The sequence below is a fragment of the Hemitrygon akajei genome, chromosome 5, assembly GCF_048418815.1.
Source record: "Hemitrygon akajei chromosome 5, sHemAka1.3, whole genome shotgun sequence".
NCBI lineage: Eukaryota > Metazoa > Chordata > Chondrichthyes > Myliobatiformes > Dasyatidae > Hemitrygon > Hemitrygon akajei.
In genome coordinates, this window is record NC_133128.1 from 182646932 (window position 1) to 182667934 (window position 21003).

General features: G+C 40.5%; 1 protein-coding gene across 1 annotated transcript in view; it reads left to right on the plus strand.

Annotated features, from left to right (window-relative positions):
• Window positions 1-236: 236 nt before the first annotated feature.
• Window positions 237-21003, plus strand: part of LOC140728532 (sodium-driven chloride bicarbonate exchanger-like) — a 275952-nt gene continuing 255185 nt past the window's right edge. Inside the window, 1 exon segment of the mRNA XM_073047392.1 lies at window positions 237-445. The gene's annotated coding sequence lies outside the window, so the exon portion shown is untranslated.

Below are 21003 nucleotides of genomic sequence, written 5' to 3' on the forward strand. Positions count from 1 at the left end.
CTTGTCATCCCAGCATATGTATTCCACCCAAACCTCAATTTCAGTTTGGTCTAAAAAATATCAGATAAAAATGCCGAGGGATTAAATTACAAACACATCAGAAATGAGGACAGATCGTCGTTCCCATCCCCTGCTCGCGGAACCGTGAAGCGCGCGGCCGAGCCGGCCAGAAGGACCAACATCCCAACTACAAGTCCAATAATCCTGCGCGTTCGCCCTCGCCGCTGCGAGATCATTGGTCGAAAAATCGCCTCCGCTTTCTCCATTGGCCAAGGCTTTGGGGCGCGGGCACGCGGTCGCTGTATGATTGGCCGCTCGCGTCCGTGTTACCTGATACGAATATCAAGCAGCGAGACTGTACGGAGAGGTTGGAGTTAGGTATCTGCGTGGAATAGGCATGGATACCAAGGAGCAAGGAGCCCAAATGGAGCCATTATTACCAACGGTAATTCTTCATTGCATCTTCTGCACAGTTAAAATACATTTTCAGTCATTGAAAATACATTTGCAGTAATTTCTTTACCTTCGTGGGTCTAGAGGTGATGTTTATCTCTTCGGAGCAGGGTGCCGGGGGACAGGTTTTTTTTTGGTAGTGGTTTGCGTATCGTACTGATGTAAATTGTTCTAAATAATTAGTTTTTATTTGTTTTGGTACCATGCGTTTTTTTCCGCAACATAGATTTAAAATTATTCCACCCGACCCGGCAGAATGCTCGAGGCATATTCATTGTTCGCGCAAAAAAATAACATCTTTATGACCCTATGCAAATATAGATAGATATTAAAGTTCACGGCAGTGGCATGAGTCATGAATGCGGAATATAGCCCGCTGAATTGTGAATGGCCACCTGCCTTTTTCATGAAGTGGAAAATTTGCCAAGGTGAGGGTCGAGACATTGTGAGGACGCAAGTCTTCTAACGGTGGAAAAAACTCAGAAGTGGACTTGACGCAGCGATAGACTGTAAAACAAACAGCTGCAAGCAGGTTAGGGCTCGTAAACCTGCTTGGTTAATTTTTGTTGACAATTAACGTGGAATGACATATTTCCGATGCGATTACATGAGAATATCGAGTCTCGCAAATGAATCGTCACGTTAAGTATGCCCTTAAAGGGTTTTGTAGTGAGCCTTTTGAAAAGTTTTTAACATAAAGAAAACATTTTCATGGTTAATTTATTTTCATGGTTAATTTATCTTGCTCCTTGTACATAGTTTTCTTGATTCCCATTTCCTATTTAAACTTGGAATTACTAAGAAAGATTTACTTATAAATTGTTTTTCATTATTGCGATACTTTGATACTCGATTTTCTTACGAGCTTAAATACTACAAGTCATTTATTAAACTTGATGTCATACGTGACACTCTTTCTGTCGACGCAGAAGGTTGCGTGCTCAATATCCACTCAAGTCTTCTACAATAACCCAGATTACCACGTGCAGTGGCAACCTAGGAGAGTACAGCTCTGTTGAGGTGTCTTTTTGGATTAATCACTTATCTAAAAATATATAAACTTAGCCGACAAATCCCTTGACATTATTTCAAAGAGAACATTATCGGCAATGTTTGCCCTTAAAACGGTACTTAAAAAAAGAACTGATCCTGATTGTAATACATTTTCATGGGAGCTTGCTACGTAAACACTTGCTAATGTTTTTTCCCCCAAGCAACACTATTTATAAATTACTCACATTAACCTTAAAATCTTATGCATGGCCAAGATTGGGTAAAATGCAATATAACTTTTTCTCTCTGCCTTGATGCGCACGTGAAAACAAATTATTAAGTTTTGTAACAAGCATTTGAAATAAACAATGTGGATTTTAAAATAAATCAGATGTCTATTTAATTTAAAATATGTCTTGACCTACAAGCTGCTAAATTTAAGTTTCTGTAAAATTAGAAATGTATATGGGGATTTGAATTAATCATTTTGAATCTTTAAATAGGTAAATCTGGAGCGTTAGTCAAAATTGAATTGATAAAGTGATCAGGTAGCCATTTTAACTTCTGGTGTAAGAATAATAGTAATTTTGTACAGTAAGATAAATAAGCTATCTTTGCTAAGATACTAATCGATTTGGGTTTGTCAGATGTACTGTTACCCTGTGAATTAATGTTCAAGTTTCCCCTTAAGCCAACTTTATTTTGTATTAACATGAATCGGGTTTAATAATCGCCGGCAGATGTAGTGAAATTTGTTGTGTAAATCATACCTGGTTCATTTAATCTCATAATCTAACATTTTTTAGAAGAGAAAAATCAGTTCGTCTGCCTTTTTGCAAAAAATATAACCACTTTTACATTTTATTAATAAAAGAACCAATAACATTTTGCATAAATAGCACAAATTATCTTGATGTCTGCTTGATTAGTGTCTTCATTATGGAGTTTTACAGCATAGAAACAGGCCCTTTGGCTTAGCTGGTTCATGCCAGTCAGATACCTATCCTATGTTTGTCCCATATTTTTATAAACCTTTAAAATACTTTCCTGTCACATACCTGTCCAACAATCTTCTAAAAGTTGTTCTACTTTGGCAGCTCTGTTATAGCATAACACTATTATGACGCCTGCAACTGTGGTTCAATTCCTGTTGCTGTCTGTAAGGAGTTTGTACATTCGCCCCATGACCACATGGGTTTCCTCCAGGTGCTCTGGTTTCCTCCACATTCTGAATTGGTCACATGGGTGTAATGGATGGTGTGGGCTCTTTGGGCTTGTTACTGCGCTGTATCTCTAAATAAGTGAATGAACAAATTAACATTCAAACATTTCCTCAGACAGCTCCTATATGTGTACTACTCTGTGTGTGTGTAAAAGTTGTCCCACAACCTCCTATTAAATCTGCCCCTCTCATCTCAAACCTATGCCCTTTAGTTCTTGATTCCTGAAGGAAAGACTGAATGCATTCACCCTGACTGTCTCTTAGGAGTTTATACATCTTTATCAGGTCACTTTTCAATTACCTATTTTCCATGGGATGGGAAGAAAGACTTAGCCTGTCTCTATAACTCAGTTCCTCAAATCCTGATGAGATCTTGGCAAAATTTTCTGCACTCTTTCCAGCTTAATAATATCTTTCTGATAGCATGGTTACCAAAATTGTATACTGTACCCGTACTTCAAGTGAGCCTCACAGGCGTTTTGTAGAACTGAACAACATAACCCCCAACTCAGTGCCCTGGCTGATGAAGGCCAATGTGCCACAATCCATCTTCATCATCCTTTCTACCAGTAATTCCACTCTCAGTAAACCATGGAGCTGAGCTCCAAGGTCCATCTGTTCAACAACACTCCCAATCACACTTACTGTGAAAGTCCCACTGACTTTCCAAAATCCAGGACCTCGCACTTACCCCAATGAAATCTCATTTCCTTTTCTTCAGGCCAGTTACCTAGCTGATTAAGATTCCCTTGTAATGTTTGATAGACCTTCTTTGCAGTCAATACCAGAATTTGAATATTCTTCTTTGGACTGAAGAATACAACTTGCATGAAATTTTTAACTCTGTAAATAGTCTTTTATTCTCAGTACATAACCTCTGATTACAACAACCTCGTGTTCTGACTCTAGAACATTCAGTAGATAATTTAATAACCAAAGCCCTTTGAATAGTACTTTATAAAGCACACTGGATAGATTCAGTTCCATAGAACTTGTTCGGTTTGGTTGGGTATTTAACTAAATATATGTAAGTGATTACCTACTTGATCACCAGTATCTAAAATAAACTTATTTTGTTCATGGTAAAATTCTAAGTTGTCTGGTCACTAAATTTGAGTGTTTTTTTGGTCATAAATGTGTAATTTCTGGTGACTTGTGCATTCTTCCAATGTTGAAATGCATAACAAAAGCATACTATCAAAATAACAATTCCATTGAGATTTAATGGATCTTTATTTTACCAACTCCAGTTCATCAATTCTAGGAATATCTTTTGAATTGTTATATTGCTTTTGCTTGGAGGTATGTCTGTATGTTACAAATGCAGGGAGAGGTTGTTCTAATATTTCTCTAGTGCTGTTTTTAAGGGAATTTCTCCAAGGTACTCCTCTAACATGGCGGGGGGGGGGGGGGGAACTATGTTTCTGATTTCCTGTCCCTTACTGCTTGTATGTAATCCTTTGGGCTTTATGTTTGAAGTTATTGTTGTGACTTCTGAGCTTGATTCCTCATCTGTTATAAATGGCACAATCTATAAATCCTCTGTTTCAAGATTGTATTGTACTTTTAAATGGTGCCTTTTACATGCTTAGATGGGATGGATAAAGCTATTTGAAAAGAAATAAGTCTTTGGCAGTAAAATTTACAACTTTTATTACCACTGAGGCAGAAAACCAGCCTTTATGGTAATGATCTTTGCACAAGTTCTTATGAAGATCTTTAATGCAAGATAGGATTGCAGTATAAAGATGTCATTTAGACTAAGTGGAAAAAGTGGGTCATGAGGTCAAGAGAGTCTGAGGATTGGGGAATGTAATAGTACTTGAATGGATGCAAGTAATTTGTCATTGTGGGCTGAAGTATTCTTAACAACTGTTATATATGTGTAAAAATAACAGATTTAGTGGGACAGAAGTTTAAGAAAATGCAATCATGGAGGGGATAGGGATGCCTCCCCAAAGTGTGTACTTTTATTCTAAAGAATTATGCATAGAAAATGCTAGTATATCTGACAAATACAAATCGTATAAGAGGATATTTTTCTTGCTATCTCTCCACAAATAATGATGTAAAAAGCGGAAGCAATGATTCCTACCTTTGACTCCTTATCCCAAATTTTCTTTTCACCAGTGATCTCCAGATGTATCAAACATCCTTTGGCTTTGGTTCCCTGATGAAAGGAGAATGTTACAGAAGGGTCAGTTTCCAGGAGTCTTGCAAATTCCATATCATACCTCCAGGGGGTGTGATAGAGTACATTATTGGATGACTCTGTGATCAGAGCATGTCGGAATGGGCAGAGGTGGCGATGTGTGGTCGGAATTTAAGATTTAGAAGATCTTTGCAGCCAAAGCAGCGCATAACTATGTTTTATTTGGGGGTAAGAATGACAGCCTCTGACATTATACACAGGAAGAAAATTGATAACTTTACTAATTTCTGTAGCGGATTGTGACTGGAACTGGTTTGTTATTGTCACATGTGCTGTGATACAGTGGAAGAACTTTGCTTTGCATGTTGACTATACAGATTTCACAAATGTGTATTGAGGTGGAAATAATTCAGCAAATATGCAGCTCGGATGATTGACGGTTGGGTTGAGTTCTCCGATCCAGGCAATCCATTTGCAAATGTTTCTTCACTATGCGAGGAGACATCATCTGTGCGCTGTTGATGGTGGTGTCTTTATATTCTTATCAATTGTCGGATTGGTCGTTGTTGTGGGAACTCAATTGTGACGTAGGGGGAAAATCTCATTGCTGATTGGTTGCCTGGTGAACTTAGTGAGTTGTGGAAATGCAACAGCTGACTCCAGGATACAGTTTTACTATTAAATAGAACATCCAGTTTAGTAGATAGTAGGCAAGGGTCATGATGAGGTAAAGGGATTGTCTTTATTGTACAGGATGCCTGTTCAACAATCTTCTAACAGTGGGATACAAGTTGCCCTTGATCATTGTGTGTTTTTTCTAGCTGAATTTCCTTTGCCTTCTAAGGAAGTAGAGGTACCAATACACCTATGAATTTAAAGCCCTCAATCATGATTACCTTGGCACCATTGATGCCTACAGGGATGTGTGCTCTGCTCTGCTTCCTGAAGTCATGACCAGCTCTTTTGTTTTGCTGAGGGAAAGAATGTGGCCGTGATACCATGTTACTAGGCTCTCCATATCCTCTGTGTTCTGCATCTTGTGTTAACTGAGTATAGACCCACTATGTTGCTGTTATCTGTAAACGCATAGATGGAGTTAGAATCTGGCCACACAGCCATGAGTTAGTATGGAGTTGAGTAGGGGGCTCAGGACGCTGCCTTGAGGGACACAGTGCTGAGGATAGTGGTGGAGGTTTGTGGACTGTTGGTCAGGATGTCAAAGATACAGTTGCAAATTGGGATTTGGAGATAAGTTTGCTATTGAAGGTGCTGCAGTAGGCAATAAATAGGAGACTTTCTTGGATATAGGGCCAGGAAGAGGGCATCCACCATGAATTTTAGTGGGTCCATGAGGCTGGAGCTGATGAATTCCATGACCAACAGCTTAAAGCACTTCATGCTGTTGGATGTTGGAGCCATCAAGTGATTATCATTTAGATACACAAGTCATGCTATTTTTACAAAGTAGCACTCTTTTGAAATTTAACACTTTTTTTTAAGGAGGAGAATATTTTGTAGCTAAGACCTTGGTTTCTACTGTTCAGCTGATCTGATTTGTGTGCCTTCCTTGGGTAACAATGTCCCACTAAAACATCTTGCATTGCAGTTTAAAGGACTGGAGCAAGAAAGGGTGCATTATCTGTACTGAGATCAGGGTCAAGAGAATTAAGGTTGCAGTGATGAATCTAGTACAGGGAGCTTATTTTCCACTGTTTTCACCAATATTTGTGGAGGGATAGGAAAGAAATACACATATCCTTGTATCATTTAAATTGTCCAGAATACACTACCATTTTCTACACATGATTTTAAAATGCCTTAAACTCCAAAAGCTCCTGATATAAATGAGGTAGGAAATTTATAGATTTTAAACATGGTATTATTGCAGAATGGGTGGTGGGGTGGAGATGTGCCTCTAACAAAGGAGGTGTAAGGCCCGCTCTCCCTCCGCTGGCCTGCAGGTCACCCTTGGGTAAAGTGTAGCACCGGTTTGGCTTCCCTGATCAGGGTCACAGGAAGCCATGGGAGCAGGAGGTGGATGGTCGTATGAGCAGCTGGTGCACATCACAAGTCCTGGTTAGATAGATAGATAGATACTTTATTCATCCCCATGGGGCAATTCAACATTTTTTCCAATGTCCCATACACTTGTTGTAGCAAAACTAATTACATACAATACTTAACTCAGTAAAAATATGATATGCATCTAAATCACTCTCTCAAAAAGCATTAATAATAGCTTTTAAAAAGTTCTTAAGTTGTTTACTTAAATACATTAAATACAATCAACCCCGGCACTTTAACATATCTTACTCCTGGCGGTTGAATTGTAAAGCCTAATGGCATTGGGGAGTATTGACCTCTTCATCCTGTCTGAGGAGCATTGCATCGATAGCAACCTGTCGCTGAAACTGCTTCTCTGTCTCTGGATGGTGCTATGTAGAGGATGTTCAGGGTTTTCCATAATTGACCGTAGCCTACTCAGCACCCTTCGCTCAGCTACCGATGTTATACTCTCCAGTACTTTGCCCACAACAGAGCCCGCCTTCCTTACCAGCTTATTAAGACGTGAGGCGTCCCTCTTCTTAATGTTGCCTCCCCAACACGCCACCACAAAGAAGAGGGCGCTCTCCACAACTGACCTATAGAACATCTTCAGCATCTCACTACAGACATTGAATGACGCCAACCTTCTAAGGAAGTGCAGTCGACTCTGTGCCTTCCTGCACAAGGCATCTGTGACCAGCGACGCCAGGCAGACAATCCCCGAAGAGTGTTGGTAATGGCTGAGGGTCACCCATCTTGTAAAGACACTGCCCAACGAAGACAAACCATCCTGTAGAAAATTTTGCCAAGAACATTCATAGTCATGGCTAGACCATGATTACCCACGTTATACCACACGTCAGGTGATGATTATTGCAAAATCTTTTCATAATTGCATTTTTTCCTTCAAATATCTCATCCCTGTTCTCGCTAGCAGTTAAGATCTAATTGTACCCATGGATGAAGGACTCTTGTGATAAGTATGGAAGCATGAGTTGCCTCTTAAACTAATGTGAGTTAATGCCTCAGCAAAAGAAAGTGCAGTGTAATGAGGGTAAAATCTTGAAAATGAATACCCAGCAAAACCCACAAATTAATTACATCTGAATTAAAGGTTTGTATTGCCATGTGGGTGAGTATTGTAAATGTGCCAACTTTTGATCTTGTACTGCCTGCACTTGTTTGAGCTGGATTAACTGGATTATTCTGTTCTTTGAGTTGTGGTTTTCGTAAATTGGCTCCGTAATAATTGGAGTTCAATTCAAAATTTTAATAATTGCACAGCAAAGGTTTACATTGCCAAGAAATTGCTGTGTTTGAAAGCATTATTTATTTTTAAATGAAATTATTGTTCATTTTCTTTTAGCTATGTTATAATTATCTGCAATTCATTTAACCTTAAAATTACTATAAATCTTGTGCTATGTGTAGTTATGCAACTGAAGTGTTTTAATTTTCTGGCATATTTTAACACGTACTGCTGAAAGAAAACAAAAATTGTTCTCAGTGTGCTTAAATTCTGATGGTTCTGTTTCTTAGCAAATAGTTGTTTCAGCCCTTTAAATAGTAGAAAGCTAACTCTGAGTTTCTGAGCTTCTGAAATAATTGATATGTTGTAGGCATTAATATGAGTTAACTGAAGAATTCCTGACAGCAGGATAGAACTTTTTAGGGCTGCAGACTAGTAGTAAGAAATAGAAGCGGCAAAAAGCAAGCATTTCCTTTTAGCCTGCTCTGCCATTCACTAAATATAACCATATAACAATTACAGCATGGAACCAGGCCATCTCGGCTCTTCTAGTCCATGCCGAACGCTTACTCTCACCTAGTCCCACTGACCCGCACTCAGCTCATAACCCGCCATTCCTTTCCTGTCCATATACCTATCCAATTTTACTTTAAATGACAATACCGAACCTGCCTCTACCACTTCTTCTGGAAGCTCATTCCACACAGCTACCACCTTCTGAGTAAAGAAATTCCCCCCTCGTGTTACCCTTAAACTTTTGCCCCCTAACTCTCAACTATTGTCCTCTTGTTTGAATGTCCCCTACTCTCAATGGAAAAAGCCTATCCACGTGAACTCTATCTATCCCCCTCATAATTTTAAATACCTCTATCAAGTCCCCCCTCAACCTTCTATGCTCCAAAGAATAAAGACCTAACTTGTTCAATCTTTCCCTGTAACTTAGGTAAACCCAGGTAACATTCTAGTAAATCTCTGTACTCTCTCTATTTTGTTGACATCTTTCCTATAATTTGGTGACCAGAACTGCACACGATACTCCAAACTTGGCCTCACCAATGCCTTGTACAATTTTAACATTACATCCCAACTCCTATACTCAATGCTCTGATTTATAAAGGCCAGCATACCAAAAGCTTTCTTCACCACCCTATCCACATGAGATTCCACCTTCAGGGAACTATGCACCATTATTCCTAGATCACTCTGTTCTACTACATTCTTCAATGCCCTACCATTTACCATATATGTCCTATTTGGATTATTCCTACCAAAATGTAGCACCTCACAGTTATCTGCATTAAACTCCATCTGCCATCGCTCAGCCCACTCTTCTAACTGGCCTAAATCTCTCTGCAAACTTTGAAAACCTACTTCATTATCCACAATGCCACCTACCTTAGTATTATCTGCATACTTACTAATCCAATTTACCACCCCATCATCCAGATCATTAATGTATATGGCAAACAACATTGGATCCAATACAGATCCCTGAGGCACACCACTAGTTACCGGCCTCCAACCTGACAAACAGTTATCCACCACTACTGTCTGGCATCTCCCATCCAGCCACTGTTGAATCCATTTTACTACCTCAATATTAATACCTAACGATTGAACCTTCCTAACTAACCTTCCGTGCGGAACCTTGTCAAAGGCCTTACTGAAGTCTGTATAGACAACATCCACTGCTTTACCCTCGTCAACTTTCCTTGTAACCTCTTCAAAAAATTCAATAAGATTTGTCAAATATGACCTTCCATGCACAAATCCATGTTGACTGCTCCTAATAAGACCCTGTCTATCCAGATAATTATATATACCATCTCTAAGAATACTTTCCATTAATTCACCCACCACTGACGTCAAATTGACAGGCCTATAATTGCTAGGTTTACTCTTAGAACCCTTTTTACACAATGGAACCACATGAGCAATACGCCAATCCTCTGGCACCATCCCCGTTTCTAATGACATTTGTCATTGTCATTTTCTGTCAGAGCCCCTGCTATTTCTACACTAACCTCTGTCAAGGTCCTAGGGAATATCCTGTCAGGACCCAGAGATTCATCCACTTTTATACTCCTTAAAAGCGCCAGTACTTCTCCTCTTTAATCGTCATAGTTTCCATAACTTCCCTACTTGTTTCCCTTACCTTACACAATTCAATATCCTTCTCCTTAGTGAATACCGAAGAAAAGAAATTGTTCAAAATTCCCCCATCTCTTTCAGCTCCACACATAGCTGTCCATTCTGATTCTCTAAGGGACCAATTTTATCCCTCACTATCCTTTTGCTATTAATATAACTGTAGAAACCCTTTGGATTTATTTTCACCTTACTTGCCAAAGCAACCTCGTATCTTCTTTTAGCTTTTCTAATTTCTTTAAGATTCTTCTTACATTCTTTATATTCCTCAAGCACCTCATTTACTCCATGCTGCCTATATTTATTGTAGATATCTCTCTTTTTCCTAACCACGTTTCCAATATCCCTTGAAAACCATGGCTTTCTCAAACTTTTAACCATTACTTTCAACCTAACAGGAACATAAAGATTCTGTACCCTCAAAATTTCCCTTTAAATGACCGCCATTTCTCTATTACATCCTTCCCATAAAACAAATTGTCCCAATCCACTCCTAAATCCTTTTGCATCTCCTCAAAGTTAGCCTTTCTCCAATCAAAAATCTCAACCCTGGGTCCAGTCCTATCCTTTTCCATAATTATATTGAAACGAATGGCATTGTGATCACTGGACCCAAAGTGCTCCCCAACACATACCTCTGTCACCTGACCTATCTCATTCTCTAACAGAAGATCCAACACTGCCCCTTCTCTAGTCGGTACCTCTATGTATTGCTGCAAAAAACTATCCTGCACACATTTTACAAACTCCAAACCATCCATCCCTTTTACAGTATGGGCTTCCCAGTCTATGTGAGGAAAATTAAAATCTCCCACAATCACAACCCTGTGACTACAAATATCTGCTACTCCTTGCAAATTTGCTCCTCCAATTCTCGCTCCTCATTAGGTGGTCTATAATACACCCCTATAAGTGTTACTACACCTTGCCCATTCCTCAATTCCACCCAAATAGTCTCCCTAGACGAGCCCTCTAATCTATCCTGCCAGAGCACCGCTGTAATATTTTCTCTGATAAGCAACGCAACACCTCCCCCTCTTGCCCCTCCGATTCTATCACATCTGAAGCAACGAAATCCAGGAATATTTAGTTGCCAATCACACCCCTCCTGCAACCGTGTTTCACTAATAGCTACAACATCATATTTCCAGGTATCAATCCATGCTCTAAGCTCATCCACCTTTCTTACAATGCTCCTAGCATTAAAATAAATACGTTTAGGAAATTCTCCACCTCTTCCTCTCTGTTTATCTCTAACCGTACAAAGAACTTTACTGTCTTTTTCTTCCTTCTCCCATACATCTGTTCCTACACTCTGGTTCCCCTCCCCTTTCATATCTAGTTTAAATCCACTGGAGCCTCTCTCTAGTAAACCTACCTGCAAAAATATTTGTCCCCCTCCAGTTCAGATGTAAACCGTCCCACTGGAACAGGTCCCACCTTCCCTGGAAAAACTGTCCAATTATCTAGAAATCCGAAGCCCTCCGTCCTCCACCATGTCTTCAGCCACGTGTTGATCTGCACTATCTTGCTATTTCTAAACCCACTTGCACATGGCACTGGTAGCAATCCTGAGATTGCAACCCTGGAGGTCCTGTCCTTTAACTTGGCGCCTGGCTCCCTAAACTCACCTTTCAGGACTTCCTCACTCTTCCTACCCACGTCATTGGTCCCTACATTGACCACGACATCTGGCTGCTCACCCTCCCTCTTGAGAATACTGAGAACTCGATCCGAGATGTCGCGGGCCCTGGCACCAGGGAGGCAACAGACCATCCGGGTTTCTTGATCTCTTCCACAGTCTTGTCTTCAACTTCATATCCAAAATATATTCAGTGGGATTACTGTCACTGAGTCTATCACAGTCAGCGTTCCACAATTGGACTGGCCACATAACTAAAATGGCTACAAGAGATGATCGGACACTAGATACCCAGACAACCCAGAGCCTTTATAATGCACAGATGGGAGCATGATGGAATTCTCCCCAATTGTCTGGATTAGTACAGATGTACAGCTCCAATGTTTAAGAAGCTTGATATTGTCGTGGTTTCTCGTGCCCCACAAACGACCAGGAGACGCAGAAGATTCGTCAAGAAGTATTAAACTTTAATTTGCAAATCAAAGCTGAGACAGTCAGTGAGCTAGTCGCTGATTGCCCACTGATCCTTGTACATAACATTTTTTATAGCAATCGCCTGGTTTAGTTGCATTAGCATATCCAATCGGTCTATAGTTGCGTCTCACAAGTACATCCGCCACTATTGTTTCTACCTATTGACTTAATCATGTTCTAATCTACATCTCTTAGCTACCTCTCATTAACACACCATTGTCTTCTACTTTCAATTGGATACATGCATAGCAAATAGCAAACTCAGACTACATAATTTTGGTTACACAGCAAACAATGCAACTTTTATATTCCAAAATATCATCAGCAATTGGCTTGGTTGTGTGAATGTTTAGGGAGTAAGACAAAGTACAGTCTATCATCAGTGCTGTATATTCTATCTATAAAATACACTGTTGTTACTCCCTGGGGGTGTGACTGCAATTTCCACTTCTCCGGCATTTATTGCAAGAAGATTGCAGGGCAAGCTGGCAAATACTGCCTGCTGGTTGTATATTATCCATATGTACACTGTCTCTTTGTTGCTGGGTCAACATCCTGGAGTCACCATGCAGTAGCACTGTGGAGTACCTTCACCAGAAAGATAGCGGTGGTTAAAGAGGGAATGGGAATCAGAATCAGGTTTATTATCATCAGCATGTGACGTGAAATTTGGTAACTTAGCAGCAGCAGTTCAATGCAATCCATAATCTAGCAGAGAGAAAAAAATAAATAAACAAGTGAATCAATTAGGTATATTGAATAGATTAAAAATATGCAAAAACAGAAATGCTGTATATTTAAAAAAAATGAGCTAGTGTCCAAAGCTTCGATGGCCATTTAGAAATCAGATGGCAGAGGGGAAGAAGCTGTTCCTGAATTGCTGAGTGTTTGTCTTCAGGCTTCTGTACCTCCTACCTGATGGTAACAGTGAGAAAAGGGCATGCCCTGCGTGCTGGAGGTCCTTAATAATGGATGTTGCCTATCTGAGACACCTGAAGAAGAAGATGATGTCCTGGGTACTTTGTAGGTAGTACCCAAGATGGAGTTGACTAGACCTACAGCCTTCTGCAGCTTCTTTCAGTCCTGTGCAGTAGCCCCTCCATACCAGACAGTGATGCAGCCTGTCAGAATGCTCTCCACGGTACAACTGTGGAAGTTTTTGAGTGTATTTGTTGGCATTCCAAATCTCTTCAATCTCCTAATAAAGTATAGCCACTGTCTTGCCTTATTTATAACTACTTCGATATGTTGGGACCAGGTTGGATCCTCAAAGATCTTGACACCCAGGAACTTGAAGCTGCTCACTCTCTCCACTTCTGATCCTGTTGAGGATTGGCATGTGTTCCTTCGTCTTACCCTTCCTGAAGTCCCCAATCAGCTCTTTCGGCTTACTGATGTTGAGTGCCAGGTTGTTGCTGTGGCACCACTCCTGTATGCCCTCTCGTCACCACCTGAGATCCTACCAACAATGGTTGTATTGTCAGCAAATTTATAGATGGTATTTGAGCTATGCCTAGCCACACAGTCAAGTGTATATAGAGAATAGAGCAGTGGGCTAAGTACACATCCCTGAGGTGCACCAGTATTGATTGTCAGTGAGGAGGATATGTTATCACCAATCCGCACAAATTATGGTCTTCAGGTTAGGAAGTCGAGGATCCAATTGCAGAGGGAGGTAAAGAGGCCCAGGTTCTGCATCTTCTCAATCAGGACAGTGGGAATGATGGTATTAAATGCTGAGCTATAGTCAATGTCAGGATGCTGGTCATAGATGTTTGTGTTGTCCAGGTGGTCTAAAGCCGTGTAGGGAGCCATTGAAATTGTGTCTGCCATTGATTTATTGTGGCGATAAGCAAGTTGCAATGGGTTCAGATCCTTGCTGAGGCAGGAGTTCAATCTAGTCATGACCAACCCCTCAAAGCATTTCATCACTGTGGAAGTGAGTGCTACTGGGCAATAGGCCACGTTATTCTTCTTAGGCACAGGTATAATTGGCGTCTTTATGAAGCAAGTGAGAACTTCCGCCCGTAACAGTGAGAGGTTGAAAATGCCCTTGAATACTTCTGCTAGTTGGTTGGCGCAGGTTTTCAGAGCCTTACCAGGGTAGCTCAGACCACCTTTTCAAGAGAAATTTGGGATGGACAATATATGCTGGGTTTTACAGAGAAAGCTCAGAGCCTCAAAAGAGACTGAATTAAAAAGTTGTAGTATGGTCACACAAACCAGAGGCATGATATAAGAAACACACACAAAATGCTGGAGGAACTCAGCAGGCAGGGCAGCATCTATGGAAAAGAGTAAACAGTTTACGTTTCGGACCTAGACCCTTCATTAGGTTGGCTCAAATTTGCTCAATATGCAATATCCAGTTATCTCTTGTGCAATTGAGCATGTTTATCTTTCAGATATAATGAGCCATTTCTGCTTTTTAAAAAAAAATTGGTTATTATCCCCAGTACCTGCTACAGTGGCATGCAAAAGTTTGGCACCTCTGGTCAAAATTTCCATTACTGTGAATAGTTAAGTGAGTAGAAGATGAACTGATTTCCAAAAGTCATACAGTTAAAGATGAAACATTCTTTTCAACATTTTAAGTAAGATTAGTGTATTATTTTTGTTTTGTACAATTTAGAGTGGAGAAAAAGGAAAGGAGCACCATGCAAAAGTTTTGGGCACCCCAAGAGATTTGAGCTCTCAGATAATGTACCAAAGTCTCGGACCTTAATTAGTTGATTAGGGCTATGGTTTGTTCAGTCATTGTTAGGAAAGGCCAGGTGATGCAAATTTCAAAGCTTTATAAATAACCTGACTCCTCAAACCTTGTCCCAACAATCAGCAGCCATGGGCTCCTCTAAGCAGCTGCCTAGCACTGAAAATTAAAATAAATGATGCCCACAAAGCAGGAGAAGGCTATAAGGAGATAGCAAAGCATTTTCAGGTAGCAGTTTCCTCAGTTCGTAATGTAATTAAGAAATGGCAGTTAACAGGAACAGTGGAGGTCAAGTTGAGGTCTGGAAGACCAAGAAAACTTCCCGGGAGAACTAACAATCCATAGGATTGCTAGAAAGGCAAATCAAAACTCCCGTTTGACTGCAAAAGACCTTCAGGAAGATTTAGCAGACTCTGGAGTGGTGGTGCACTGTTCTACTGTGCAGCGACACCTGCAAAAATATGACCTTCATGGAAGAGTCATCAGAAGAAAACCTTTCCTGCATCTTCACTACAAAATTCAGCGTCAGAAGTTTGCAAAGGAACATCTAAACAAGCATTTTCGAAACAAGTCCTGTGGACTGATGAAGGTAAAATAGAACTTCTTGGCCGCAATGTGCAATGGTATGTTTGGAGAAAAAAGGGTGCAGAATTTCATGAAAAGAACACCTCTCCAACCGTTAAGTACGGGGGTGGATCAATCATACTTTGGGCTTGTGTTGCAGCCATTGACACAGGGAACATTTCACTGATAGAGGGAAGAATGAATTTAATTAAATACCAGCAAATTCTGGAAGCAAACATCACACTGTCTAAAAAAGCTGAAGATGAAAAGAGGATGACTTCTACAACAGGATAATGATCCTAAACTCACCTCAAAATTCACAATACCTTGACTACCTCAAGAGGCACAAGCTGAAGGTTTTGCCATGGCCCTCACAGTCCCCTGACCTAAACATCATCGAAAATCTGTGGATAGACCTCAAAAGAGCAGTGCATGCAAGACGGCCTAAGAATCTCACCGAACTAGAATCCTTTCCCAAGGAAGAATGGGTGAAAATCCCCCAAACAAGAATTGAAAGACTCTTAGCTGGCTACAGAAAGCTTTTATAAGCTGTGATACTTAAAGGGAGCGTCACTAAGTATGCAGGGTGCCCAAACTATTGCTTTGTGCCCTTTTGTTATTTTGAAAGTGTAAAAGATGGAAATAAAAAAGTAATCTTGCTTAAAATATTAAAGAAATGTGTCATCTTTAACATTATGCCTTTTGGAAATCAGGTCATCTTTTACTTGCTCAGCTATTCACAGTAACGGAAATTTTGACTGGGGTGCCCAAACTTTTGCATGCCACTGTATGTATGAACCTGTGAATTTGTCAATTTTCTGCCTTTTTACTCTTTTTTAAAAACAGGAACATCTTGCTGCACTTCAACAGGTAGGTAGCTGTCTCGGGATTGTTTAATACTTCTTTGTCGCTGCTGTTATATTTTGTAACTCCAAAACTGATTGAAAGCAAAAAGATAGGAGCTCAGAAGAATCTGTCTTAGTTTTGTTTTTACTCTTGTGTGAGGACGCACATATAATGTGGGGGCATAATGATGTATGCCATGCATGTACTTTTGCATATCACCTGTAATGAATTATTTAATCAGACAATGCTTAACGAAACAATATACTGTATATACAATATTACTCAAATATTACTGAAATATTCAATACTCAAGTGTTGATGGCATTCAATTTTCTTTTGTGACCTAAGTCTTTTCAGCTTTTTTTTCCTTCCCTGTTCTGGAATCTTTTTGTCAGTGCAAAATACTGTAAGGTATCAATTCTCTGAAGGGTTGCATCTGAGATGCTATTTAAATTCATGTATGACCTTTGCTTTGATTGGGAGGTTTTGATTCCCAAATTTTATTATTTTCATGCTGGATCCCAGAGAGAGTCATGATCTTGTTTTGGAGGATGGATTCAGTAATCCTTGATTTGGATAATTTGTATCCTATTTTCCTGGTTCTGTAATAAGGGTGGGAAATGTCGTAGAGATGCACCTCCTCTCTATTTGGAGATACAGTATGGTAATGGGCTTTTCTGCTCCAATGAGCTCACGATGCTGAATTATACCCAGGTGACCAATAAACCCACTAAACTGTACATCTTTGGAATGTAGGAAGAAACTAGGGCACCCAGAGGAAGGCCACATGGTCACGGGGAATCGTACAATCTCATCGTAGAGAGCGATAGAATTGAACCAGGGCCACTGATGCTGTAGCAGTGTTATGCTACCCTGGTGATAAAACCTTGCATGTGTTCCTTGTCCCATTGTCTGTTTGAAGTTAGGATTCTTGTATTTCATTTAGTCAATGACTAATGATGATTTGGAATTCAACAAAATATTTTTTCCCCACTTTCTTTCCCAAATATAAGATATGGATGCAACAAGGACATTTTGCAAAAGGTGATACCTTGAAAAGGTGGCATCTGTCATTAAAGACCCAGGGCATGCCCTCTTCTCAACAGTTCAGGAACAGCTTCTTCCCTTGTGCCATCAGATTTCTGAATGGACTATGAATTCATCTACACCTTCAGTTTTTCTTTGTTCTCTTTCTGCACTATTTGTTTAGTTTAATTATAAATTTCTTATTGTAATTTATAGTTGTGTATTGCAATGTACTGCTGCTGCAAAGCATCAAATTTGACAACATATGCCAGTGACATTAAAACAGATTCTGATCTATTTAATATAGCATGTAGTTTCTCTTTACGCAACACATTTTTGAACTGACTTAATGAACTACAAATTTCGTTATCTTCTGAAGGATGCAGCTGACTTGACTCTCAAGCAAGCAGGTATGGCATCTTTAAGCAGATGAAGGTTCATCGTCATGGCCAGATGCAAGGCAGGGTGGGATGGGGAGGGGACTCCCAGCCAGGCTGAAATGCAGAGGAATGAACCATAGAACACTACAGCACAGAAAACAGACCATTCAGCCCTTCTAGTCAGTGCCGAAACTTTATTCCGCTCGTCCCATGACCTGCACCCAGTCCATAACCCTCCAGTCCTCTCCCACCCATGTATCTATCCAATATATTCTTAAAACTTGAGTGATCCCGCATTTACCACATCAGATGGCAGCTCATTCCACCCTCCCACCACTCTGAGTGAAGAAGTTCCTCCGAATGTTCCCCCTAAACCTTTCCCCTTTCACCCTAAAGCCATGTCCTCTCATATTTATCTCTCCTAATCTAAGTGGAAAGAGCCTACTCGCATTTACTCTGTCTATACCCCTCATAATTTTGTAAACCTCTATCAAATCCCCCCCTCATTCTTCTACGCTCCAAGGAATAAAGTCCTAACCTATTCAATCTTTCCCTGTAACTTAACTCCTGAAGACCCGGCAACATCCTAGTGAATCTTCTCTGCACTCTTTCAATCTTACTGATCTCCTTTCTATAGCTAGATTACCAGAACTGTACATAATACTCCTAATTTGGGCTCACCAATGTCTTGTACAACCTCACCATAACATCCCAACTCCTATACTCAATACTTTGATTTCTGAATGCCAGGATGCCAAAAGCCTTCTTTACAACCCTGTCTACCTGTGACGCCACTTTCAGGGAATTATGTATCTGAACTCCCAGATCCCTTTGTTCCGTCACACTCCTCAGTGCCCTACCATTTACTGTGTGTGTCCTACCTTGATTTGTCCTTCCAAAATGCAACACCTCACACTTGTCTGCATTAAATTCCATCTGCCATTTTCTGGCCCATTTTTCTAGTTGGTCCAGATCCCTCTGCAAGCTTTGAAAGCCTTCCTCGCTGTCCACAACGCCTCCAATCTTAGTGTCATCAGCAAACTTGCTGATCCAATTTACCACGTTATCATCTAGATCATTGATATAGACAACAAACAACAGTGGTCCTCAGCAGATCCCTGAGGCACACCACTAGTCACAGGCCTCCAGTCTGAGAAGCAATCACCCACTACCATTCTCTGTCTTCTCCCACACAGCCAATTTCGAACATTTTTTTTAATGCCCTCTCTACCCGGCATCTTGTTAGCAAAGGTGTAGTCGCTGGAGAACAAGATTGAGGACCTAAGGGCCAGGATGCTTTATTGTCAGGAATTGAGGAATTGTGTTCTGTGTTTTACTGAGACATTGCTTACTCAATGTGCCAGATATGGTGATCAGACCTGAAGCTGCCTTGATTCAAAGGATGGCCTGAACTGTTGATTTGGAAAAGGCAAGCAATGAAGGTGTGTATTTCATGATAAACTCTCTGTGGTGCTCAAATATGGTGGTTTTGTCGAACTTGTGTTCCCCTGACCTTGAACACCTAATGATCAAATTTCCATCAGAAACTGCCAGTTGTTTAATGTGTGGGGAAAATCTTGGGTTGTTTCTGGAACCCTGGCAGGAACAAGAATTCCATAGGCTTGAACTTCCAGCCCGTCTGCTGTTGAACAAGGAGTCTGCATGGCTTCACAGTGCAGTTACATCTGCCCTGACCAAATGGAGTTGGGCCCAATCCTCGTTCCACAGGCAAAGATTTGGCCTGATCGAAAAAGCTGAAGGGATGCTGAACTTTTCAAAATGCATTAAGAAATGGTTCAAGAATACTTGCTGAAACAAATGGCATTAAAGCCTGACTGGGAGTCTTCCCCCGCCCCATCCTGCCTTGCATCTGGCCGTGGCAATGAACTTTCGTATATTTTTTGGTTTTTTTTCAGGTATATAGGCCATGATTTTTCAAACACTTTATCGTTTCGTTTTGCAAAAGCCTAGTGCATCAAATTATGTGGATCAGATTGAAAATTTTCTTTAGGGTTTGTAAACCAGACTGCCTTTTCCTTGTGCCTATGCATTCATGTTTCTTGACATCATACATTGAGGATTAATTCTGTTGACATCTGTAGCTTTGATGTCCTTCTGAATCAATTTTATTCTGTGTACATTTCTGTATGCATTGTCTGAAATGTAGCCTGAAGATACATTTTATTGCTCTGCTCATTACTGTCTGATGCTTGACTGTTAGAAGATTGTGGCCTAGAAATTAGATTGCCACTATTGTGCATTTATTTACTATGCAAGTGAATAATGTAGTTTTTGAGTTAATCATGAAAACAGGACAGACGTGAATTTGTGTAGCTCAAGAAGTTTGAGACATCTTTCCAGTTATTTCGGTAAGATGATTGCGTGTTCAGACACAGTGGCTTCTATGGGGTCAACTAAAGGTGTTAATGTCTTTTTTAGAAGTATTTTTTACAATTGCAAAAACCTGCTGGACATTAAGAACTTTAAAAACATTGCAGGTCTACTCCATCAGCGAGTTGCTCGTTGGTGGAGAAACTGAAAGAGTTGTACTTGGTGTGGGCCGTGATGATGCCTGTGACAGAGGGGCATCAGTGCTTGAAGGAGTTGTGCAGTCCAATCATTGTAGTCACTTTTCTTGTGATCATGAGACCCTGTTGAATGTTGGTGGTGTGAAATTCTGCATACCCAGTTCATCTGGTTTATTGATGGAGGCAGATGGTAGGGGAGCAGTGTGGCCTCAGTGGTAGTGAGGACTAGACCTCGAGCCTTATTGTTGCCTGTTTGCAGCTGTTCAGGGGCAGATATTGGAGCACTGGAGTGCTGGAGGCGGTGTGGTGCTGCATCTGTGCTGGAGTCAGTACTACCTCCCAGCGTTCACCCGGCAGAAGACTAGCTGTATTGTATACGACTCCAGACCGCTGCAACGTTCATGTACTCGGAGCCTTGGACTATATATTTTATTGCGTGACTGTATTTTACTGATATCTTGTATGTGTTTGCTATCTTATGTGCCTTTTACTGTGTATGACTATGGTACTGTGTTTTGCGCTTTGGCCCTGGTTTTGTGTTTTGTTTGCTGGTGTTTAAGTATAGTTAAA